Source organism: Hippichthys cyanospilos, chromosome 1 (genome assembly GCF_059441005.1).
Source record: "Hippichthys cyanospilos isolate Australia breed blue-spotted pipefish chromosome 1, RoL_Hcya_1.0, whole genome shotgun sequence".
NCBI classification, from domain to species: domain Eukaryota; kingdom Metazoa; phylum Chordata; class Actinopteri; order Syngnathiformes; family Syngnathidae; genus Hippichthys; species Hippichthys cyanospilos.
The window spans coordinates 8,836,323-8,862,567 of NC_142369.1; the positions used below are offsets into that span (position 1 = coordinate 8,836,323).

The window sequence follows — 26,245 nt, forward strand, 5'->3', positions numbered from 1 at the left end:
GTACAAGACTATTGTGAAATCTTGAGTTTCTTGTCAGATGTTAGGGTTTCAAATAATTGCTTCAAGCAAGGTTTAGCATTTCCAAAATAGATTTTTTTTAAGAGAAGTTTTCGTGAGGTCTCAAGCCTGTGTTCCAGTTTCTTGACAGGGATTTGGATTTGGAAAGTCATTTTCAAATTCTGGTTTCAAGAAGAGTAGTATTCCATAATATTGTTTCCAGGCCATTTTAGTGTATCCGTGCAGAATTAAGGTCTAAAAGTAACGTTCTATCCCAAGATTTTTGGTTTTGAGTCAAGGTTTCGTATGTGAATGTGGTAGAGACACTATGAAAGGCCTTCATTCTCCCCATTTTTAAAAACATTGTATATGCTCCATTTTTAAAAACATTGTATAAGCTCAGAAAGAATACATCTCGCCTTCAATAATAAGAGAATCGTATTTCTTTAACGTATCATCAGGACAAAGTACCATGAATTTTTAGCACGCTCCATGTCAACTTTTCTTAATATTTTATTGTAACAACAAATACTGTCACAATTGTTTCTCATTTTCTCTTTGAATAAAGACACTTTAACCAGCAATACTTGTTTTGTAGTCTTTTGTGAACTGGAAATTTTGCTGCAATCGTTGGGGAATTTTGCTGACAATATACTGATTGGCGGGCTGTTTTTGCTTTCATTGTAGCAGGTGCAGCAGCGGGAGATCGTCGAGTAAAGAACGAACGGCCACCTTATGATGTTCCATCTGCACTTATGTATTACTATATCAATCAATTTGATGTTATCAAGTCAAATGAGGTTTTTCTACTCTCGAGACGTGAGTCGTTTCTCACTTCATCCTTTTCATCTAACCCTTTCTCGCTTAATCATTTTATAATGAATTTTTTTTACCTTTTTAAATAAATCGATACAAATAAATGGCTACAATTGTCCCACCCTGTAAACACGGAATAAAAATTATCGAATTATTGGCTCAATAGCGACCCCGCGTGACCGCTCTTGCAAATAACCCCAGCAATGCACAGCTGTTGCGCAATACGAACGACGCAAGCGGAAATAGGCGGAGTTTGGTGTGCACGCTTCCGCCCTCTGCTGTTCAAATGAGGTTGCTGCATGAAGGCGGACATTGGAAGTAAAATGCGCTATTCACATGTCGTATTGAGACGAAAAGATAGGCTTGAAACTTCCAGTCCGCTGCTGACGCGAGGGTAACACAGGAAAGCCGTCCTCCTTGACCAAGGGTACGTCACGCACATGCACGTACGTCGCGCGTACACGACAACGTGGCACTGGATTTGTATGCGTCATGTCTTAATATCCCGAGTATAAGCGTTTTTTCAACGGCGTGACGCAAAGTTAATGTGTAACCGGAATTATGATATTTTTGTTTACCAATCCAAATAGCTAAGTCGTCATAACTCCTGTGAGAAGTGCGCATGCGCGTAATGAGGGGGCGCCCTTGTCCCAGAACGTTATTAATGAGCGCGTTGAAGGATGACCTTTGAAACGTCAAATTGGGATAGATAATAAATATCGTAACGGGGTGGCGTGGAATGGTTTTGATTAAAATGAAAGTATCACAATTAGTTGAGCTCACCCGGTCAGGACAAGCGCATTTCTTGATTGTTTTCACTCAGGTTACACGTCGAGATGCGTTTCGTTTCATAACAAAAGTGAACGTCCCGTTGGGGACAGTTTAAAACGCTTAATGTTAATAATATGAATGTTTCTTTATGTCTGAAAACTGAACAAAATCGTTATCAAAATTCTTGCACACATCTTTACTCATGCCCACTTCAACCTGTGAAATTATTTGAACAATTGCCCCAATTTTTAGGACCTTCTAGACGTTACATTAAGCTTTTTCCTCTCACTGTACAACAGGGGTGTCCAAACTCGGTCCCTGAGGGCCGGTAGATCATAGGTGTCGAACTCCAGTCCTCGAGGGCCAGTATCTTGCATGTTTCCCAGGTTTCTTTCCGTGACACACCTAATTCAAATGATCAGTTCATAAGCAACCCCTGCAGAAGCCTGACAAGGACCGAGTTTGGACAACCTCTGTTGCAGAGAAAAAAAAAAAAAGCTTAAAGGTGTTGTGTGTAAAATTTAGTGCCATCTAATGGTGATTGCAACACATTTTCACAAAGTTCATAGCTTGACCTATGTAATATAATCAGCAATTACTTGATCTATGATAATATAAAATTGCACATTGATGTGATGAAATATTTTGATCAATTTTATGAAAATGTATAGTGTTATTAAGAATTTTTCTCACCACTAGATGGCACTACATTCTTCACACTGTCTCTTGAATCCATTTTACATTTCCATTAAGCCCTTTCCACTGCCCCCACCTCCACCCATCTCCATTTGTGCCATCACAGAGACGGTTTTATACAGCAAGAGTTTATTTTGGCTGACGTCAGCCCAGGTCGTCCAGTCTTACTTTTTATCACCTACGTGCCTCTTCACGCCATCTTCCAAAGGTTCATCGATTTAAGGCATTCTTTCCGAACGGCCTCATTCACTGGAAGGAAGCTCTTGTGCGCTTTTTTGGCCCTGGTCTGAGACGCCGTTGTTTGAACTGCCAATTTGTTTCTATATATGTCATCTTCACTTTCAACATATTGTCAGATGTTCATGTCAAAGGGTTGGTAGCGTTGTCATTCCCTCTCAAATGCCATGAGTCTTGCTGCCACCAAGAAAATGGCAACGAATTGAGAGTTAATGTTGGCAACTCAGCGATCCGGTCGCTATTTTTAGTGACTTTTTTGGCTCTTCTAGTTAGTGTTTGTGAAAAAAAAAAGAAGCGTTGTTTCCAGGAATCACATTGTTTGGCAGAAGTCTGTTTTTGAGTCAATCATGCTGAATGCTGTCACGGCAACCATTTTTGTTGCAAAGCAGCAATTGATCCGCATATTGGAAACTAGGAATGTTCCCATCACATGATTTTAAAAAAAAAAAAAAAAGTGATCGGAATCAGTTCTGATTAATATTAGATTTGTGGAAAATTAAGTATGAAGCAAAATCCATTCGTTTTTAATACCGCTCAGGAGTGGCCATTTTCCCTCTTGCTGTTGACTAAAAATGGCATCACAGTTGCTCAGAGCTCAACTAACCAATCATTTTTCGAACGTCACATGACCTAACAAAAAAAAAGAGTGACTTGTGACGTCTTTCAGGCAACAGCTCGTAACAAAATGGCCGCCTCTTGAGCTGGATAAAAACTGGTGGATTTTGATCATTTAAGATTAATCAACTGGTTAATTGGTTATTTTATTCTGCCAAATATCAGAATCCATATTGTTCGCACTCAAATTGAAAATCTCACAATGGCTAACAATATATTTTTAGGAAAAACAAACACTGGGGCGTGCTATTTTACTGTTTTTTTGTTTAATGTTGGTCATTTTGGTGATACTTGGAAAGTATTTTTTAGGAGCTTTCTGGTATAAAATTTGGAGAGTAAGAACCACTAATTTAGTCGTTGAAATTTTGTTGTGGTTGTCCCAGGGTACCCTGATGTGCATACAAAAAAAAAAAAAAAGACGGCAACCTCAAAAGTACAGGCTGTCTCGAAACAGGAAGTACACACAGCCACTTCCTCCCTAAACAAAACAAGCGGCGAGCTTATCGGAGAATTGCGCGCCCCTCCCTTTCGCGGCCCGTCCTGGTAAGTGGCACGCATACGCGGCACGCTTTCCCCTTTTTCTCACTAACGCCGCCGCCATATCCCATCTTTTTGCCCCCCCCCCCCCCCCCCCCCATGCCCCGCCCCCTCGCTCTCTGCCAGCATGCCCGAGTAGCTGCCTAGAGATGAAGGAGCTAATTAATTTGATTTAGGCAGTGGAAAAAGCAGCCGTCCGTCCCCTGTCCCTCCTCCATGCTGTATCAAGCACCCCCCCACCCCCACCCCCACCCCACTTTATTTTCCACCTAGCCTTCCCAGTCTCCTTTGGCAATGTGCGCACGCCCATTCCCCGCTTCGTCTCCTGCGTTCGATTCCCCGCGCTTACACAGCCAGAGATTTAGCGCCGAATGTGATTTGTGCAACGATTGTGCGGCGCCTGTCATTCGACACGCCGCTTGAGGTTTGCCAGAAGTCTTCGTCAACTGCGGGTCAGGGTTGTGAAAAACCCACGCGGCCTCCTGACATCTAATTAGAGGCTGCCTGTGTTGTTTTTGCAGGTCAGGCCCACCGTCTGCACAATCCGGCATGCAAACTCCACAAGTGATGCCGAAAAAGGTGAGGATTTGCGTTTTGTACTCGAGGCAAACATTCATCCATTTTTAATAGCTCTTATCTCAAATCTCAAAATTATTCATTGGAAAAGTCAAGTCCAAATCTTGTTTATTGTAAAGGTGTGGCTCTGGTGCCATCTTGTGTTAGCTTGGTGCCAAGGAACTCAATTGAAATGCGTCTAGAAGCTTCATGTGTTACTTTGGCACCATTTTGTCACATCAGTAGTATGGTTTGAATAGTTAATAATACCACCAATTATAATCCACAGTTTAATCCAATTTCAAACGAATCTCACATCAGCTTTTTCATTAAATGGCATAAACTTGATTTGATTACAAAAAACGCACTTGAACATGCACCGACGACTTTTCATGTCCCCCTACTCGACATGCTGAATATCTATAAAAAAATTGTATAAACATCCTAAACCTGTATTCTTCTTAATATTAACAAAAGAAAAAAGCAATATAAATCCACTCTCAACAAGTGTTAATTATTTTTGACAGTGTTTATATGGTTTATAGCTTAGTCTAAAACAGAAAAAAATAACTAAGTAGTGCATCAAAATGCCTGAAAAAAAAAGATCACAATTCTTATTTATTGCAAGTATACTTCACAATTACAAAAAAAAAAGCGTTTCCTTGGGGTCACCCACAACCCACTTGGCATCAACTTGCCCCCCCAGGGCCCCACTGTTTGAGAAGCACTGTTTTAAACCAAAACGCTACAAGATGGCGCCAAAATCCGGTCTAATACAAAAGTAGGATTACTTATTTACATATCCGTTCCAGCTCCCCAACAAACAGGGACCCGACCAATCAGCCGTCCGATTTAATGAGCCGTTATCAGTCTGCTCGCTTCTATCGTTGAAAATAATATTGTCACAACCTCAGTTAACACAAGCTGCTGTTAGCTACAACAGGCACTTGCTGCTAACAGCCAACTGACTTCCTCCCTCTCGCTCATCCCGTTCCGTAATTATTGCAAATAAGAATATGGTCCATATAAAAATGCATATCAAAACTCTGCTTATGTGGCTGACGGATCAATCTTCCTCGAACGTGTCCAATAAAATAAATAAATAACATCTTTAAGTTACTGTTTATAAGACGCACCCATACTTTTGGCCTCCGTTTTGCAGAAAAAAAGTGCTTATATTTGGGGAAGGGCGGTACATTTTTCAGCCGCCATTTTGCTACGAGGTTTTGAAACAAACCCAGTAGAGTCCTTACATAAAAGGAGAATATGCAAAAATGTCATTTTTAAATTCGTTTTCCAACCAGTGCATTAACTTTGAAGCGTTCAAATGTAAAACGAACGGCTTTTTTTTTATCCTAATGACTCCAGCTGAAGCAGTAAAAGAAGCGAAAAACAACCTTGTAATTTACACTGCCTATCTGTCTTTCGACTCAAATCAAACAAGGTCTGCGGGTTGAAGCACAATCATCCGCCCGCCCGCGTGTGCGCGAGTGTAAACATTTGTTCTGTCCGCATCCTCGCATTTTTGCGGCGCGGCGGCCGCAAAGCAGCTGCCTCGGCCTCGAGAAAGCCGCCGTTTCCTCTTGAAGAAAAGAGCTGACATTGGAGGCCTTTCAAAGTCTTTGGCCCGCCCCCTTGTGAAGCGCGTCCAAGTCAGCTGGAGAGCAGGTTCGTCATCCCCTCTCGAGGTCACTGAGGATGTGTGCTGACACTGCGGCGTTCTACGCTTCCACGCGTATTCAGGAGGGGCAAACATGTTGATTCGTTGCGTCATTGGAAACGGAGTTTTGGGGCGAAACCGGCTCAAACAGCTCGGAACAGGCGAGCCCGCGCATGTGGGAAACAGATCGCTGTGATGAAGCCTTTATCGGCAAAAAGCGTGAGTCACTCAATTGACTTGATTATAGCGCGGCGGTGGGAAGCACGTCTGCCTTTGAATTTTTTACCCAGGTCGTCCTGTGTGGAGTTTGTTTATCTCGCAGTTTTGTGGAGATTCCCTGGACGCTCAAACTTTCTCCTCACGTTCCTCCAAAAAATTACATTAGGTTCACTGAAGATTCTAAATTGTCATAACTGACATTAAAAAAATCGGATGGATTGAAGGGTTGATTTTTATTGGGTTGTGAACGATATGAGTTACTCGAGTCCAATGTCGATTCCGATGTTGGGTTGAAGGAAATTACGAGAATAAGAATAAGTACAACCGATCAAGTAGGGCTGCACAATTAATCGAGTTTTAATCGCAATCACGATGTTGGCTTCCACGATTAATTCAGCCGATCCACGGCGATGTTAACATTTGAAAAGCCAAGCCAAGTCAAATCAAGCATTTTGTCATCCTACCACCAGGGGGCAATGTTTCCCACATGTTTGCATGACAAAAGCCTCCTATTTTCTCACCCTAATATATTATTTACCAGTGTGAAATGGCGTTGAGTTTCTCAGCTGATACCTAATATATACAGTGCTTGCTGTCAATTGAAAAATCCGATAGTAATGTTGGTTTGAAATGACTGAAAATGACATTTGGACTAATAATTGATTAAAATGTCCTTAAAAATAAATAATGTGCTTGGTTCTAAGAAGGTTTATTTTTTCATTGGTTTGCACTCAGCAAACAAAACATCTTTTGATTTCTATCCCTTTATAAACAAACAGAGCTTTTTCTATTAATGCTATTACTAGATGTTGCGTAACATGTCAGAAAATCGGCCAAAAATAATCATCCAACTGGTTGATATTTTATTTTCTGCTCATTTTATGGTCTGTTTTTGTAGTCTGTGAAGTGAGCCGTTACCTGGTCTCTACTGCCACCTACTGTTTTGAGGTGAAAAACAAATCAATTGAGAATTTCCTGTTTGCTGATAATATTTGACTGCCGCTCAACGGAAGGTTGCAAAAATAGTAGAAAAATCAATGTAATAATCCTATTAAAATGAATCTCAAAATTTGTAATTATAATGGTTTTATATGGTCCAAAATTTGGACAATGATTATTTTTGTACTGAAAATCTCGCGTGTCCAGCTGCAATCACATAGAAATGTCAACCGTTGCATTTTAAAATTTTACATGTTCTAATCATCTGCTGCAAATTTCAGCTTCCCTAGTCTTTTTTCTCCATCGATTCTTTTATGATATCATTCAAAAAAATCAAAGGATTTTCCATAATTTGTGACATTATGGGTTAATATATTTTATTCATACTCAGCACCTGTTTACATGCAACACTGGTGTCATATTTTTTTACAAGTAAATCTATGCCATACTTTTAAATATAATATCATGACATTTTTTTGATGGTCATTCTGTAGACCTGTCATTCATAACACAGCAAATCTTATTTTTTTACAATCAAAGGAAGATGTGGAAGGAAATTACCTGGACGTCACTACTTGACACACTATCTAAAGTCTAAATTTTTTTTAAGCATTCAAACATTGCGGCCTAAATCAAACATAAAAATGTTATACAGTATATGACAAACATTCTTCTACTGGTAGCATAATCTCATATGACAAAGATTAATGGCCTTATAATGTCATTAATTAAATGTACTTAGCCACACCGTTTTTAAAGCCAGTGAAAATTCACACATACTTGATACCGAATGAAATGCATCGGGAAGAAACACATTTTAGTCACTATCATTTTTTCAAGTAATCCGCCAATTAATGCGAAATCTGTTTTTTTCTGCCAAAAATTGATATCATCCTTCCAAAAAAAAAAAAAAAAAAATCTATATTGGTCAGGCCCTAGTCAAGACGCTGACATTCAGAGGATTTGGACAGATTTAGGCGTCTAAATGATTACAAATAATTGGAGATAAATAAGTTGTTAACATTTACTCACATTTCTTGGACGCCATTAGTTTCTTTGCCATGAAATAATGACATCAAAATAAAAACCAGAGACTTTCTGATATGCCTGAACATTCCCTCTTTGACACTTACGTCAGCTATGCATCGTTTACTTCCTGCGTCTAAATAATCTCTGAACAGTGTTTTCTATTGTCTTCAACTTTTTTTAAAGGCCTAATATCAGCCGATGTCATCGAACGGCCGATTTTTTATGTGCTATTCAAAAAAAATAGATTATCATTACGGCAGACAAATGACACTCAGGTCGTGTAAAAAAAAACAAAACAAAAAAAAAAACGAGGTGGTAGAAGCAATAAATATCTATTAAAACATTGGCTCAAAGCACAGTTTAGTTCCGAATTAATTTGAAACAAAACATTACGAATAGCTCGTATTGGAAGCAAGTGGCGTCAGACTACTAAAATTGGGACAGATGTGTTTACACGCTGTGCTATTTTTGTATTATCTCTCTTTAGCCTTGATTCTTTTTTTTTTTTTTAACTCTCTTGCTCTACACTGGCCTTCGCATGGGGAAAAAGCTTTGACCTTCAGAGTGCCCTTGTCATTATACACGACGTCATACGATTATTAATAGGCCACTTCATATACCGTAAAATAGTGGGCACCATAAAAGGATGACGTTTCCCCGCAATTTAAAATAGTTCCCAAGTGTCTTAACAACGTATCAGTGACATGCTTTTGTCAAGAATTGGCGTGCGCGTCAAACTAGGGCCTGACCATTTGGAATTTGTTGAGGCCGATCCCAATTGTCATATTTAGCGGGGAAAAATAATCATCTGATCAGTTAAAAAATGATATCATGTATTTCTTTTTTAATCTATTTATTGTAAGCAGCAATGAATTATAGGCAAAATGTTTAATATAATGTATTTATTTTTTAATCTATTTATTGTAAGCAGCAATGAATTATAGGCAAAATATTTGACTGTTTTACGGTACATAATTCTTCATTTTTTAACAGAGCTCAATATTTGTGCAATATCTTGGTCTTATGTTGTAATAGGGAAATGTGTATAATAAAATAAGGGTGTCAAATTAACAAATTAGTTGTGATCAGTTAACTATAGTCATACTTAACCTGTTTTTTATTCGCATTAATCAACCTTATAATCTTTAATTATCTGCTTTCTGTGTGCTGATTAAATTAATTTTTACGCGTTGGTCTTCTTTGGTTTTCAGGGATCTGAAACAATATTTACTCACACTTTGACGTGGACAATGATTGCCTGTCAATGTGTTTGGCATAACTTGATAAACTGAAAATGGCTGACACTAAACGCATCAACTACTTAAGAAATTAATTATTTTGGGTAATTAAACTCTAAAGTAATTGGTAACTTTAGGACATAAGCTCAAACCGTCTAAAAAACATACAAAGACAATAAGTAAGTAGAAAACAAGACTGACTCCCCTGCAGGAGCCATAGTATAAGCCTGAAAAAACGTGCACATGCCACATAGACGTCAGGGCAAATTTTGAGAAATGCCGCACATAAAGGAGACTAGATGGGAGTTCTTCAAGGGAATTGTGCAATATTATTCTTATTATGAGCCAGAACTGAGATTTGAATCCAGAACCGCCGAGCTATGGGGCAGACGTGTTTCCCACTTGCACACAATGCTGCCTTTTAAGAATCATTTCAAAACTTTAAATGACTAGACTAAAACGTGTTCTTGACCACTCCCTCGCTTAACAGACGACTTTTAGAATATGAAGCCAAGCAGATTTTCTCGTATTTCGGCTTTTACGTCAATTTGATTCCCACTTACGTTTCTATTTATGGTGTGACCTTGGCGAGCTGGCTGCTTCCACGTTTTTAGAGAAGATAGCTTGCTGCACGCTTCAGATTTTTTTTCTCTTTTTTTGGGGGGGTTTGTTTTTCCTTTCGCCCTTCAGATGTCGCTTGATAGCACAGTATGAAAAGCCGCGATCACGTTAGGGCCAAAGAGCCATGAATAAGGGGCGGCCGGACGGCGGAGGCGCTCTGAATGGCGGAGCTGATGGCGAGCACGCGTGTGGATTCAGCACACACACACACACGCACACTAAAGCTATTGTCTTTGGCACCAGGCACGCCGCTTCTTACAAACTTCTTGCTCTCTTTCGTTGGGTCTTTTTACCAACATGTAATTCTTTGTCACGTGAAACCGCGCTGGAGTGAATGAGTTGGCGGTGGGTGGCAGCGGGGCACGGGGGGGTTAAAAAAAAAAAGTTTGTCCTCCAACTCCCGAGAGCCGCCAGAGAGGTCACAGGAACAACACCCATTCCCGGAGAGGTTCCCATGGCGACCAGTGTGGCGGCTTACAATGAGGGTGAGAGGGAGAGAGAGAGTGATGAAAGGGAGTGAGAGGGAAAGGGCAGGAGGCGGGCGGGCGGGCAGGCGGCTGGCGTCAGGATTCAGTTGGCGGATTGAAGGCGGGGGGAGGGGGGGGGTGGGGGGGGATCTAAAAGGACATTGGGAAGTAGCGTTGCGACAACAAAATACATTTGAACAGGTTTAATATTTATGATGGACGACTGAATCTTTTCTCTTTGACAAAAAAATCACTTAACGCACATGATAATCTTTACCAGACATTCCACTATCAGGCCTTAGCCGACTTGTATCAGATGACGACATTTGTTTAATGCCGTAATCTAATTCAGTATGCTGCTCCCTCTGTTGTGCCCACCTTGGTCGCTAGAAGGCAGTACAGCAGACCACCGGGTTACGGCGTCCCTGGTTTACGTTTTTTTTTCATATTACGAAATGGAGTACTACGTTTTTTCATACCCTCTTTATGGTTTTTTTTCCCGCTTTACGGCATCAAGAACTGTCATGACCTGTGGGGTTGGCTGTGTTTATGTTGTTTTGCCTCCCTCTTTAGGCGTTTTAGGTAATTCCTCCTATTTTTTGTTGGTTGTGTCAAACTGCCTGTGCCGCAGCACGTCACTAGGATACTGGTCTGTTATTGGTCCGCGTTACGGTGTCACTAAGATGGTGTATATATAAATAAATAAATAAATAAATATATATATATATATATATATATATATATATATATATATATATATATATATATATATATATATATATATATATATATATATATATATATATATATATATATATACTTATAATATACTTATTCTCCATACTCTCTTCTCTCTGTGTCATTATATCCATGTGGTTACGCTGATTCCAGCATTGTAATTTCAGGTTACAGTTTTTATCCAATCAGAATTCAGCTAACTTGTGTCGCCAGGCTGTATGAAATCTGCCCAAGGCCTTCAGAATCAGCAGTGCGGGCGCATATAGTTAATAGGCAGTTGCAATAGCCAATCAGATCACGACAGTAAGGCCAGCTAGAAGGCCTCACGTTGAACGTGACATATACGCGCCCTGTGATTGGACTGTTTGGATGGGAGGAAGCGCTATGAAGATCATGATGTCGCTTGGTTGGTTCTGCATTAACGGTGTGGCCCACACCAGAGCCACATATAGCAGAAAAATCTAATATATCTTCTTCCTCTTTTTAAACCCACAATGGCTGAAGGAGAGGAAAACGTCAACCAATTCATTGAAGTCTTCTTGAGGAAAGAAAGAATAATTTTGTGTTGAAATAAGTACTTTTGGGGACAGCTGTTTTGGTGACTGCAAGCATTTTATTTATTTTTTCATATTTAATATGTTTTTGTAATTTTATTATGCTCATATTCAATTCTTGGTATCACGTGTAGTCGTAGCCAAAAAGGAATTTTCTGTTTGCTGATATAGTTTGACTTGAAAATATAATGCATTTATATGGTCCAAAATTCGGACAATGATTATTTTCATTTTTGTCATCCCAGTTCATGAAAACCTTTAAAAACCTTGTGACCCGAATGTTACCTTCATTTAAGATTCTAAATAACCCATATGTGTGATGGTGAGCGTGAATCGTCAGTTTTCTACGCGCAGGCCTACGACTGACCTGCGACCTGGCGTACGAGTGAGGTCAAGCCTGTTCCTTCCTATTTTCTCTCAAAGGACGCCCGCCACTCAACGTCAACCTGCCCATTTAACGCCTCCGTTTACTTTTGACCCCCGCCTGCCACCTCCAACTTTTGCTTGGCTTCACAAGCGCATTCCCGTCCGCCATTTGCCTGCCGCCACTTTGTCCTTTCTCTCTCTCTCTCGTCTCTCACTGTGTCTGCTCGTTCGTCCGTCCGTCCGTCGGTCCTCGCGCCCGGGGTCTTTGCGACTTGGCTGGGTTCCTGTTTGTTTTCAGCCATTTTGGGGACTCGCCACGCTCATGACAAACTGCTTAAATGGCGTCCTCGCGGCTCGCTCTGCCTCTCCCTCCCTCGCCCTATCATCGGGCTTTGTGTATATAAAGTAGTGTGTGTGTGTGTGTGTGTGTGTGTGTGTGCATGTGTGTGTGTGTGTGTGTGTGTGTGTGTGTGTGTGTGTGTGTAAGGGGACGAAGAGAACAACACTTCCAAATAAAAAGAAGATTGGATTCAGTTGGGTGGGGAGGGAGGCAAGGAGGGTGTGGGGATTCACTTGCAGAGGGTGCAAAAAATGAGGGAAACACTCCGAGTGGTGTATGTGTGAGGTAAAACCTGGAGTGAGAGAGAAAGAGAGAGAGAGCGAGGGCAAGTTGGAGTGTGAGAATTGCTCCTGCCCTCTGTCTTTATATGCCGCCTGTGTACTCTCTCTCTCTCTCTCTCTCTCTCTCTCTCTCTCTCTCTCTCTCTCTCTCTTTCGCCTTCCCTCCCTTCCCCTCTCTCGACCATAGACGGAGGGGAGAGAGCGAGAGAGAGAAGGAGAGAGAGAGGAGAGAGAGAGAGGAGCACGGGGGAGAGAACACATCGCAGCAGAGATGCAGCAGGAGGCTTTCCGAGGTACGTTCTCTTCTATGCTCGCCTTCCCGGCACCCGGAGAGGGAGAATAAGCGGAAGAGAGTCCGACTTGTGTTGTCAGCCCACCCCTCGGTTGCCTTTCCTGATTTTTCTGAAAGGGGGGGGGTGTTGAAAGCTGGTGATTTGTGTGTATGGTTTTTCTTTTTTGTTGCCATGCGTGCGTCGGGGCGTGAGCGCTGGTGGGTGTGTGTGCGCGGACGGCGATCGGAGCGCGCGTGTGCGCGCGGCGGCCTTATTCTTGCGCGCGCCAGCAACTAGGCCTTCGTCGCCCTCATCCTCGGCCTCTGTCGCACTTCTTTTTTTTTTCCGAGGGCGGGCGGTGAAACTTTTGGATCGGTCCGAGCAGCTCGCGTCTGGGCGGAGAGGGACTGACAGGTCAGAACGTGCGTTGAACGGACTTAGTGGTGGGACACCCCCTCCCCCCCTCCCCCCGACCCCCCTTCAGGACCACATGTCTTTCCGTTGAGTGTTCCTGTGGCTTGTTTTGGTTGTGGGGCCGCCCCGCGTGCGTGTCGTCCATTTTAGCAGACTGTTGTTGTGCTGGAGGTTGTTGGAGGGCAAACTGATGCCCTACCCCACTGTTTTTTTTCCAAAACAGACAAGCATCAGCTGCCAACGACTCGGCATTCCATGGTTTCCATGGTTTCCAAGCAGCCCCCCCCCCCTTTAACGTATGGAAAGTATGATGGCACTGCCGTAGGGGTAGAGGTCATAGGTAAGACGGGAGGTTTTGTTTTGGTGCTTTAGCTCGGAGTTGTTTGACTTTTGGACTCCTTACACGTTTCCTCCCCTCATCTCTTTATTTTTAAAGTATAATTAGAGATACTTGTGTATACTTGTGTCATACTCGTGTCAAATGCAAAAAAGTACTGTTGGATTTAGTAAACATTAGTTAAAAAAAATAAGGAACATTGGCAGATTATCCTGATTGTAAGTCGCTCTAATGTAAAATACACCCCCCCCCCCCCCCCCCCCAAAAAAAAAAGCATAATAAAGTAGAAAAAACTTGAGTTTCAGGGGAACTTTATTTGCAAAAATCCAACACCAAGAACTGACATTTCATCTTGAAAGGCAATTTAAAATAAAAATAGACTAGGGCTATGGCTACCTAGCTTTTAGAGCGTGATTAGTTTTTTTCTGTTTTCTTCATTCAAGTAAGCGTAACTTTCGCTTTTCGTCACTCCCGTCAAAGTTCCTCGCTCACTCCAAATGTTTCTTTTCAGCTGCATATTTCACTACGTGCATTTTGTAATCTGGAGTGCATGATTTTCTTTCCAATGCCATTTTTGTTCAGGCATCCTCAGTCGTTTTGATAATGTTCAATTTCAGAAGTACGGAATTGGCAGGCCTCGAGGGTCCACTTGTGGTCGTGAGTGTGAAAATCAAGTGAAACTATATAATAATTCGTTAATAATTTTCACATAAGTCGCTATGGAGTATAAACTATAAATAAAAAGAACTGCAACTTATTGTCGGAAAAACACAATACATCTAGGTTGAAAGTTAGCTAGCCATAGCATATATTGTACCCTTTTTTTATTGAACCACAAAAACATGGTGCAATTGTCAAGGAAGAAGCAAATATTCCCGGCAGGCGTTAATATCTGGATTGGAATTGAACTATTTAGTTGTAAGGACAAGTAAAGCTGAATACTGAGCAAGGGCAAATGCTTGTGAGTTAAGTATAAATAGATTAACTATTTTACATTCCTTAAAAAAACAAACAAACAAAAAACATGTTCTTGTTTACAAGTTAGCTAGCAGCAGCATGAATTGTGCTGTTTTAAAATGGTCAAGTAACCTCAAAAGTACAAAAAAAAAAAGTTCAAATTATTTCCTCTCCAAAGAACGCCTAATATTAGTGCCGTACTGATGAACCGATGAGCTGAGAGACATGTTGGGATGTTTCAGGTACACCAGAATAAGCTGCACAAAGGCCATGCAATGTGATTAAAAAGTTTTTTTTTAATTACAATTTAATATTGAAAATTGACAATTTCTTTCAGTTTTACATTTTTTTTTCTTTTGAACTAACATCAGGAGTGGCCACAGTAGAGTCAAAGGTTTGATGGAAACAGTATATTAATGATATTTTTTTAAGAGTTGAGGTTGGAAAATCCAAAAAGAAAAAAAATTCCCCCACCCTTGGGAAGTTTCATTACATTTGCATTAACACAGTTATAATAGAAAAAGGGAGAGCGAGACACAGAGAGCGCGCGCGAGAGAGAGAGAAATGGTTAAATCAGTTCTGTTTTTTTTTTTTTTTTTCAAAAATTTGCTCCTCAAAAAAAAAAATCAACAAAAGAAAATAAAAAATGCAAATGTCTGCCAGTTGTCAAAGCCCCATTCAAATTGCGTAAATACTAAAGGATAAAAGCGCTATTCATTTGTATCTTTGTTGTAGAGTCAAGGGACCCCAAAAATATTTTGTCCACTTTGAAATGAGAATTAATTGGCCAATTAATTAGTTACCTGTTTGTTTGTTTGTTTTTGATGTGCCAAATACTACAATCAGGGAACAAAATGGGGAAAAAATTGTGGTTTTTTTTTTTTAATCGAGGGGTTTTACGTTTATAATACATTATATGTTTAATGTTGTAATAGATAGATAGATAGATAGATAGCGAGATAGCGAGATAGATAGATAGATAGATAGATAGATAGATAGATAGATAGATAGATAGATAGATAGATAGATAGATAGATAGATAGATAGATAGATAGATAGATAGATAGATAGATAGATAGATAGATAGATAGATAGATAGATAGATAGAAAGGTCTTTCTATAACATGATCTGCCATTGTTTTGTTTATTTTTTTTCTGAAATGTTGTGTATCAACAGTATTAGTGACATCGAAGTTGGTATTGATATTGGTGACTAATCAATAGTGGTATCGAAGATCCTTAGTTGAATGCATTCTTCCAATGAGCACACTCACAAAAGAGCTGCTTTGGGCCACAGCTCCTGCCGAGACCCTCTCACACAGATTTGCTGATGTTACATGCGCCCCACTTAGCCCCGCCTCTTAAAGGCACATTGCAAAATGTTCTTCTGAGCCGTTGTTGTGATTTTGTGTTTTGTCCTAAATTTGTGCAACAGGCAGTTTTTAATGAACTTATCTTACAGGTTAACACAAGTGTATACATTTTCTGTACTGTAAATCAGCAACTAGTTTGACGTTTTTGTTGATAGTTGACAATGAAATCGGAATTGGTTCTGCTATGAAAACGACCTTAAAAGGGTCATTGGTGTCTTTTAGGATCGTAGGCTTTGTTTTTGCAATGTGACGTGTAATTGCAATAAAATAAGGATTGGCTTTTTTTTTTTTTTTTTCCTCAGGCATTTTTTTGGGGGTGTGAAAGGTTTTCTCTTTCTTTGGGGGGGGTGCTTTGCAAAATACCGTAACTCCCTAAATATAAAACAGAATAAATCTCATCTTTTGTAAATTCTTCATAATCTCTTGTGTTCATAACTGTAAGTTAAATATTTGTTGGGGGTAAGTTAGGTGTGTTTGAGATTTCCCGCATTGTGAGCAGTCAGTGAAGGCCACGGCAGTGTAATGTTGAATGCGCTTGAAGTAGTTGTTTTTCATTTTCCTTGCGACGCAACTCAAGTTCATTTGGACATAAATTCCCAAAGTTGCGCAATAGCCGTTTTCCACCAAGTTTATGATTACAATCCCAACTAATAAACGAGGCAAATAGAAAACCTTTCCATGTTCTGTAACCGGTGCACACAGGTCCATATTTTGCCACTCTTAACTCTTTCAGTGCCATGAACGAGAATTTTCGTCATGTAATATACTTAGGTTGTGTGCCAGTGACAAGAATTTTTATCAACGAGGGTTTTTTTTTTTCAATGAATGGATAGATGACACTCGTGGCCAGCGCTCCTTTTAATATACGCAAACTGTTATTTTGCCACCAACAACACATTTTCACTGTTTTTGTTCATGTTTTATCGAAGGGATGACTGTTTCGATTTTTTTAATCCTACAAAAAAAACTGTCAAAGTCAATGTTGTGCAGAAAACACATTTTTCCACGAAAAATCTCATTTTCTCCTTTTGTCCAAAATAGCTTGGTGTCACTCAAATGACCTATTTTCTAACAGTGATTACTAAAGAATAAGGAATAATAAGGTAGAATCTTGCTTTCTTTTTCTAGGTAAAGAATTGAATCCAATCTAATATGGTACCACCAACGTCTAACGTCTAAAAGTGCTAAAATACAATATTGCGTCGGCCTTGAAAGATGTGTCAAACGCTTGAAATTGGCCGGCATTCCAGTGGTTGCCTTTTCATATAACGCTTGGCACTGAAAGAGTTAATTGAATCAGGTGGAGACATCATAACCTGGCTGCTAACCCAACTGATTTCCACAGTCCAGCTCTTGGCGTTACAGCAGTGCTTCTCAATTATATATAAATATGCATCCCTGCGTCAAAACTCGGCTTCTGTAGCTGACAGATCAATCTTTCTCAAATGGTGTCGAAAGAAAAAATCTTTAAGTTACCGTTTATAGGACACACCCTATACTTTTGGCCTTCGTTTTTTTTTTTTTTTTTTTTTTGGGGGGGGGGGGGGTGCATCTCTTATTTGGAGAATTACGCTATAATTTAGAAGCACTGCCTTATTCAAAGATAACGGATTTTGTCTAGAGTCGTAGAAATGGTTCGGTTTGGTGCCCCACGTGGGCCGCCATATCTTCTCCTCCGTCCTATTCCACTTGGTCTTTGGAAGTGGGGGGGTGAAAAGTGAAAAGTTCAGCAGCGGTTCTTCACACACTCCTCGTCACAGACGACCAAGCGCCCCTTTGATTCGGGCCCCTCCGGCCACCCCTCACGGGAGAGAAAGCCCAACCGACACCTTCCCCGTCCCACATTGCTCCCAGCCGCCGGCTGGCCAGCTGGAACGCCCAGGCCCCCACATTCCTCCCCTCCGGCACTCCCTTCGACCCCTCGCGCACACAGACACTCAATGCATTATGCGGCTCCAACGCAACTTTTATTTCCGGGATAATGGATGTTTGCGGCTCGCGGGGGTGCGTCAATGCGTCACGTTCACACTTCCAGTAATCAGAAAAAGAATGGCAATTATTATTTGAGTTCTTATGTGGAAAACCTCAATGTTACGCAGATTTGCCGTAAAACCAGGAATGGCAAAGCCTGACCATTTGAGAATATTACTGACGTTTTAAATGTAAGTCATTTCATTGATTTTTAGAAGTTTTGGTCATTCTTTTTTAAGTAATACAGTGGCGCCCGTGTATGACGTTACGTTTTTTTCACTTTGCAACGTTGTTTCGTCCCCTCTTTATGACATTTTTTTCGCCTTATGACTTCAGAAACAATTTCTCTTCTCCAACATGGCGGTCAGCGTGTGTGCGTGCCTGCTCAAACGTCACAACACGCGTCCCTGCTAATGGCGCTAACAATGCTGGTCTGCTATTGGTCAGCGTCATGACTCCTTAGGATACTGGTCTGCTATTGGTCGGAGTCACTAAGATGCTGGTCTGCTATTGGTCGGCGTCACGGTGTCAAAATGGCAGCGTGTTTAAGATTTGTTCCCGAGTGAGTGCATACAATAGCATATTTATTTGCATTTTACCGCTGAATTCGAACCTGAATGGGTTCGCCACGGGTCCCAAGATTGCTAGTGATGTTAAAGAGAGAAGTAAGAAGATGATTTATATGGAAACGAAGCTGGAGATAATCAAGAAATACGTAGAAGGCTAGGCTAGGCTAGCCTCACTAGGGAATATGGCCATACCAAGCTCTCGGCACTCAAAGGATTGATCTCTTAAACTGGGGGCCCACTGTAGTTGTAACATTGTCTAAAATCAATTGGGTCCAAAAGTTACTCAATTATGAGTCCGAAAAGGGAATGACCACTGTTTGTGTTAGTTTGACCTTTTTTGTTTGTTTGTAAAAAACATTTAATTTCTTTTAGAAAAACAAAATAAAAGTTGGGTCAAACCCATCCAAGCCTCAATCAATATTCCCTTTTGACCCAAAATTTAGATTTTTTTTTTTTTTTTTTTTATTCACATGATTTTCCTAAAAAAATGTTTGCAGAATAACCAATTTTAAAATATACATTTAAGATGAATTTTAACTAAATAATAGGCTTCATTAATCTCAACTAAATTTGTTCTGACTACTACAATTAAGTGTTTAATATTAATTAATTAATACTTTGTATGTTACCCAAAGAATCTTTTATTTTTAAATATTTAATTTTCAAAATTGCTTGCATAGCTCGGTGGATGAGTGGTTAGCACATCTGCGTCACGGTTGGCTACGACGTTCCTGTGTGGAGTTTGCATGTTCTCCCCGAGCCTATGTGGGTTCCTTCCAGGCACTCGGCTTTCTCCCACACTCTTAAAAAACATGCATGGAATGCGGATTGGCCACTCTAAATTGTCCTTTGATGTGACTGGGTGCATGAATGGTTGCTTGTCCCTGCAATTGGCTGGCAACCAGTTCAGGGTGTCCCCCACCTACTGCCCCAAGCCAGCTGGGATAAGCACCAGCAGGCCTGCGACCCTTGTGAGGATAAGCGCCTCTAGAAAATGGGTGGAATCGTAAAAATGTATTTAATTAAATGATTGGTTTACTGATTTATTTTAAATAATAAAACAAAATATTAGAAAAATAACCAATTTTACTTGCATGTAATGTGTATTTTTATCATATTAAGAATTACACATTAAATAAATAATGAATTAAAATATTACGATAACATTTTTCATCAATCATGTTTTTATAATAATACGCTTATTTTTAGTCTGTATTTTATTTTAATGCACCATTGATTTTTTGTTTTTGTTTAATCCAGTCAGTTTTAAAAATCCAAATAAATAAAATCAACTATTTGCAGTTTGTAGCCATTTCTACCAGGAATGTAGAAATGAGTGTTAAGAAAGTATGAGAGCTATTCGATGCCACTTTTTTTCAGACCAATACCAGTATGAGTATTCAACTCTTGAGTAGTCAGCTGTATACCGGGTACCAATGTCACTTTTGATGTACAAAATTTCCCAAACGTAACTTGTAGTTTCTACTTTGTCATCGTAAAACTGCTCCAAGAGAGCGGCTGATAGATACTGCACTAGTATCGACTGCCATCATAAAATAATGTTAGCCCAGTACCGATACTTGATATTGGTACCCCCGCCGTCCCTATAAAGTATTTTGAAATGAGGCATTTCAACTGCTCTAAGATCCTGTAATTTTCTCGCAAAAATCTGCTGGTCGATTTTTTTTGTTGTTGTTGTTATCAGTACATTTATACCTATTGACATTCAAACCTCCCATCAGCAAAAAATCAGCAGTTTTTTTGCAGAATTTCTCAAAGACAAAGTACTGTACCCTAAAATCATCCAATTTTCGGAATGTAGTTCATATCTTTATTGTTGTATGTGTTCAGAGACCAAAAAATGAACCGTATTTTCCGCACTATAAGGCGCACCCTCAATTAATGACATATTTTAAAACCTTTTCCATATATAAGGCGCACCGGATTATAAGGCGCACCCTCAATTAATGATACAGTATATTTGAAAACTTTTTCAATCACAATATAGTAATACTCAATGTAATAATAATAATAACTCAAATAATAACTCTAAACTCTCAATAGCATAATAACTCAATGTCAATATGAGCAAACTTGTCCAACTGTAAACACAAAAGAAAAATCCTCTTACTTTATCAGTTAGTTCTCTATCTACAAATCCCAATCTCAATATTGATCCATATATAAGGCGCAACTCATTATAAGGCGCACCATCAGCTTTTTAAAAAAAAATAGACTTTTAGGTGCGCCTTAGTGTGGAAAATACGGTATTTTATTTGTTATATATGTGTATGTATATTTGTCAACAATAATTATAATAATCATGATAATAATTGGCTGACTAATTGGTTGTCAGCATTCATTTATTTTTGCCAAATATTGGTCGTTATATTCTACTGTTCTATCCACTGTACTGTATGACTGTATGGAGTAGCTGACAAGGAAAAACATGTATACAAAAGACATAATATACATATATGCATGCATGCCTGCATCATTGTGTCTTTCTACAAACGTAGGGCCTGCCTGTCTCCGGCCGCTAAACGCAGGCGTTGTGCCTGCGCACAGCGCCCGTGTGCGTCACAGAGAAGTGAAAAAATAGCAAAGGGGAGGGGGGGTAGGGGGGGGGGGGGGGGGGGGGCGTCGCATGCATTTTCCTGGCGCGGGCGTCAGATGAGACGATGACATTTTTAGCCCGAGCGCCGTCTCTCGTCAAGTCCGCCCACTCGGAGCCGTCCGGGAGCTCGCCGTCAGGGATTCCCCGACCGGCGCGTCGCTCGGGCGCCGCAATGGAGGCCTGTGTGGAAAGTCATTTATTCAATATCCTTGATATCCAGCTCTAGGTCCATACTAGTACGCCCTTTGTCATGTTAATTCAATGCGCTTGCAATGCACACTAGGAGAGCAATTCTTTCCTTCTAGTGCCATAAATTCCACTGAATCAAATTTCTGCTAACTAGTTTTAGGACATCTGATAGGACAACTAAATTTAACTAGACAAATCTGTGCTTGACTAGCGCAAATTTTTAATGTAAATCCAAGCAATTTTCCTTGTCTGTCAGGCATATCCCACGGGCCAATTGCGGCCAAATTTTCACTGGCCCGCAGCTTTTGTTATCAAATCAATAATATGTGATCCACCTGCACTATTGACAACAGTACAAAATATATGTGTACAAAAATAACTGCCATAATATTACAGCCTTAAGGGGCATTTAAAATTATTAAATTATTGCAAAATCGTCAAGGCATTTTATGATGTTCTATGTCATGTGTGTACCTAATTCCAATTTCTGTGAATATTCCTGAGTGACATCGATGAGCACTTCACTTGGCTGACTGAAAACCTTTCTTGCCCACTTATAAAAAAAAAAAAAATGGAGGACGTGATAGAGGACAGGATGTGGACGTTAGAGGAGGAAGTGTACGCATGAAAGAGGAGGAATGATGAGAAGAAAAAAAAACTCAGCCAAAAAACAGTCAATCAAGAAAAAGAGTGTCAATTGAAAAAAAAAAAAACAGTCGTTGCTTGATTGTTGGTTTATTTTTTCCTCCCCTGAATTGCCAGCTTGAACTTCATATCCAAGCAACACTGTGTGAATGTAATTGATTTCAGACCAGCACTGTTTTGTCACAACATAGGCTGCTCACTCTGGGAACCAAAGATTATCAAGTGTCATATGTTACATGTACAATGGAAGTATTTGACTGTGGCCGCTCACCTTGTTACCTCTTCGAGGTTTCCATTTGCTTGTGGGATACCAAGTTACTTGACTTATCCGTATGTGTGTTCCTTCTGGGAATCACACCCCTTCTTTGTGGACTACCTTCACTTTCTCAATCACCATCCGTCGATGTTTCTCAAGCCCGAATGACATTCCTATATTTGTGCTTTAGATCCTGACGGTATGGATCAGTGAGTCAATGTCTCGCTCGCTCTTTGCATACAGCTTGACGTCATCCATGTAGAGGAGGTGACTGATGGTGGCCCCATTCGAGTCAGTATCCATAGCTAGTCTTGTTTATTATTTGAGTGAGGGGGTTCACACCAATGCAGAACAGCAGTGTGGTTAGCACCTTGGTATGGGCCACATTTGATGGACGCTTGTGCAAGAGGCTTGCCATTGGCTTTGAGCGTGTTATCTTCTCAAATGTTGCAGGCATGCTGGAGCCTATTCCATCTGTCTTCAAGCAGTAGAACTTGTTGCAAGCCAGTTGCAGGGTACGTAGGGACGAACAAACATTCACGCACCCAATCACTTAAGGACATTTTAAAGCGTCCAAAACAATATGTATCCATCCGTCGTCTTGAGTCCTCATTGTCTTGAGGCTCGCGGCTGAAGGAGACAATTCCACTAACGGTAATACATGGCCAAAAACTGGTGTTTTTCTGACGTTAAAATGCAAAACGGTGTCAATACACCACTCTCACAAACTTGTGTTTCTCCTATCAAATCACTCCGCTTGGGAACCCAGTATTCATAGCAATAGATCCCCCGCGGGTGAATTATTTACTCCTGACGGTAATTGTTCGGCTGCATGCTCCCAAACTCACATTTTGGCCACTTCAGCATTTCTACAGTAAAACATTGTAGCTAATAAATGAAACTCGTGCAAAATCTCTCCTCCTCAGCTCCGTGTATTTTCTCTTGCGCAGGCGGTGCTGGAGGCGTAGGGGAAGTACGAATTGCTCCTGTCTTGCTCCTGTCGTCATAAGCGCATTTCACACCGTTTTCATCTGCATGGGCGGGGCCAGTGCCGAAGCGCAAAATAAGCAAGGAATGCTTTGAAATGCATCTGAAGGAAAATAACACTGAGTGTTGAGAAGTCAACATTGGAACATGGTCAAAAACTCCAAAACGTTGACTTTTCTTGTTACGACCTCTTCAAGTATCCCTGGTTGAATGAAGGCCCAATATGGACACCTGGTGCCTCCCTTGTTACTCGGGGTGCACAGTAGTTTACAAGAAAGGTTTATTTGCATACTACTTGTCCAAAAGTTGGCCTCAAATTGAATAAAAACAATCAAACATACAAACTTACCAGTTATACTACTAGTGCGCTTACATGTACTCGTACATGGACCTTCATCTGAGTATCAAAGAAAACGTCTTTTCGCTGCGGCGCGATCCGGGATGGGCCTGTTGTTCCGCTTATGAGCAACGCGCGTCACGTCGCGCATGGGCGCAGGTGACAAGTGCGCCCAATCGGGGCCTACTTTGTTGACGTCTGTTCTTCAGGCCTGTGGGGCGTCGCACTGGTTGTGCGCTTGTTGTTGTGCATGTTTGCGCGCACTGTTGTCTGGCTGTTCCTGTTTCACATCCACCCCTCCTCATGCTCCTCTTCCTCTTTGTCTCAAGCTCGTGTTTGACGGCTATTTGTGAGCCCTATACTGCATAGTCCTCAACCCTGCTATATATAATGACTTCACCATTTTGTACAGCCATCTATAAAAATGTGGACTTGCCAATTTAAAGTAATATTTTTTGACCGGAAAACTCATTCGAACGTACTTGCGGATACGTTCAAACGTACGTGTAAGCTAATTGCTAATAATGTTGCATCATTTGCTCACGTCAATACCTTGTGGCGAATGTTACATTTTTAGCATTTAGCCTACAAGTAGGTTTGAACATATTTGTAATAATAATTAAATAATTAAAATTGGGCTGGGTCATTAATTAAGAATCATAATTTCAATTTAGTCTGCTCCTAATGATCAAATAATTCTAATCAAAGAAAAACGAACACTCAATTAATTATCTAGGTGTTTGTTAAGTTCCTACGATGAAAGCACCGTAAATGCACCATCTTGTTGAAAATTCGATTATGCCATCCGTGAGCATGCATTGTGCTGTTTAACCCTTGTGCAGTATTTTAATAATTTTTTGGGGTCATTTTCCTTCTCATTCTCACAGTTTTTTAGTTTGATAACTAAGGCATAGTCTATACGTAGCCGGGGTAGTGCGATTGCTAAGTAGGCCTGCCATGTTGAACTTTGGGATGTCGTCACCATCCGGGTGAATTTTCAGCTCCCCGGTGTCTTCTTTGATGCTTTACCTTAGATGTGAAAGGCCTTAAGATTAAAGGATTGGATAAAATAACACAAAGGGTTAATGCCATTTTGTTGTTGATAATTTTTATTCATATCGTTTCAGGCTGCAAACTACAGTTTAACATCCGTACATTATAAAGTGCACTGTCAATTTTTGAGAAAATGTAAAGATTTTAAGTGCGCCTTATCGTCTGAAAAATATGGTACTGTTGAGAAACTGACATTGAAGAATTTAGACCATTATAAATTCAATCAAAAAAGATATCCAAGATATAAAAAAAAATATGAATTCATTTGATCATCCAGTAGTTTTTCAATTATTCTTCGCACTTCTACTACTATTTTATCATTTTATTCTTTTGCTTTGTTTCTTTTTTTATATTTGGTCCTTCCTTTTACATTTAAATTTGTTTTGAAATGAAAGAATGTGTTTGTTTTTTTTTATCGTGATTTCAAATTCAATCAAAACTCAGGGCAATTTAATCGCCCAGCCCAAATTGTAATCATGCGATCAGAGTTGACGTCATTAATGACGTGCCCTCCCGATGAGTAACCTACAGTATATCATCCACGATAGAAAAATCCCCATATAGTGAGTAGGGAATGAGTGAATGATTTGGTACGCAGCCTTTCTCCCGTTCCTTTTTTCTGTCACCCGTTCACTCTTTCTCTCCTTCCTCTTCCCTCTGCAATAACAGTGCTGACCTAGTTTCTGCTTGTTCAGTGCTGCCTGTGGAATTTTACAGCGGCCTGCCTTCCTGGCTGCCTTGCCGCTTGAAAACGCAGGCAGCAAAGCATGACTGAGGATTTTTGTCTCCTCGCGTCATTTGCGCTCTTACGCAGGCTACACCCCCCCCCCCCCCCCCCCCCCATGCCAATCAGCAGTTTTACAAATTGCCCCTCTTGAATAAATAATAGCGTTGCAAGTCGCTCGCCCAGTGGTCTTATGTGTGGCGTAGTCACATGCATCAGCCGGGCCTGCGGTTAGAAGGAAAAATGCAAAGTAGCTTGTTGTCTCGCGTTCTATCCGGTCGCAGAAGGCGGCAAGACAAATGTCGGCAGTGGCAGGAAGCAATGCAGTGCAAATAATTTGCGAGTTGTGACTGCACTTCAGTCCAGTTTTCAAGTATTTGTCCTTTGCATGTTCGATACCACTCCTTAGTAGACCAATACCAGTACGAGATTCACTTGTTGAATAGCCCCCGATACCAATAGCAAGTACCGATACCACCACACTTTTTCTTCTACAGCAGCGGTGCCAAGCTAAGTTTATCTCAGAGGCCAAAGAGAAAAATGTATTCTCAAGTTAGATAGAAGAAGAAGTGACTCTCCAGTCACTTCGGGTTCTTCGGAAGAACCCGAAGTGACTGGAGAGAACCCGTGCAGGCACGGGGAGAATGTGCAAACTCCATACATTAAGGCCTGAGCAAACTGGAACTTAACTCGGTACTCTGAGGTACGCTGTGAGGCGTATATGCTAACATTAAACATAAAATAATTAAATTAGCTAAAATCAATAAATATATACAATACAATAAATTAATTTAAAAAAAAAATGAAACAAATATCCAGTGGAAGAAAAATGCCCCAATCAAAATATGTGATTGTATAACTTTTTTTC

At 40.5% G+C, this 26,245-nt stretch overlaps 1 protein-coding gene across 5 annotated transcripts in view; it reads left to right on the plus strand.

The window, feature by feature from the left end:
* The first annotated feature begins 1,098 nt into the window (after positions 1–1,098).
* zbtb4 (zinc finger and BTB domain containing 4) overlaps positions 1,099–26,245 on the plus strand; it is a 36,205-nt gene continuing 11,058 nt past the window's right edge. The window contains exons 1-2 of one of the 5 annotated variants that reach the window (XM_088409057.1): positions 1,099–1,240; positions 4,191–4,248. The gene's annotated coding sequence lies outside the window, so the exon portion shown is untranslated. The other 4 variants (XM_088409066.1, XM_088409082.1, XM_088409088.1 and 1 more) reach the window with 4 other exon arrangements.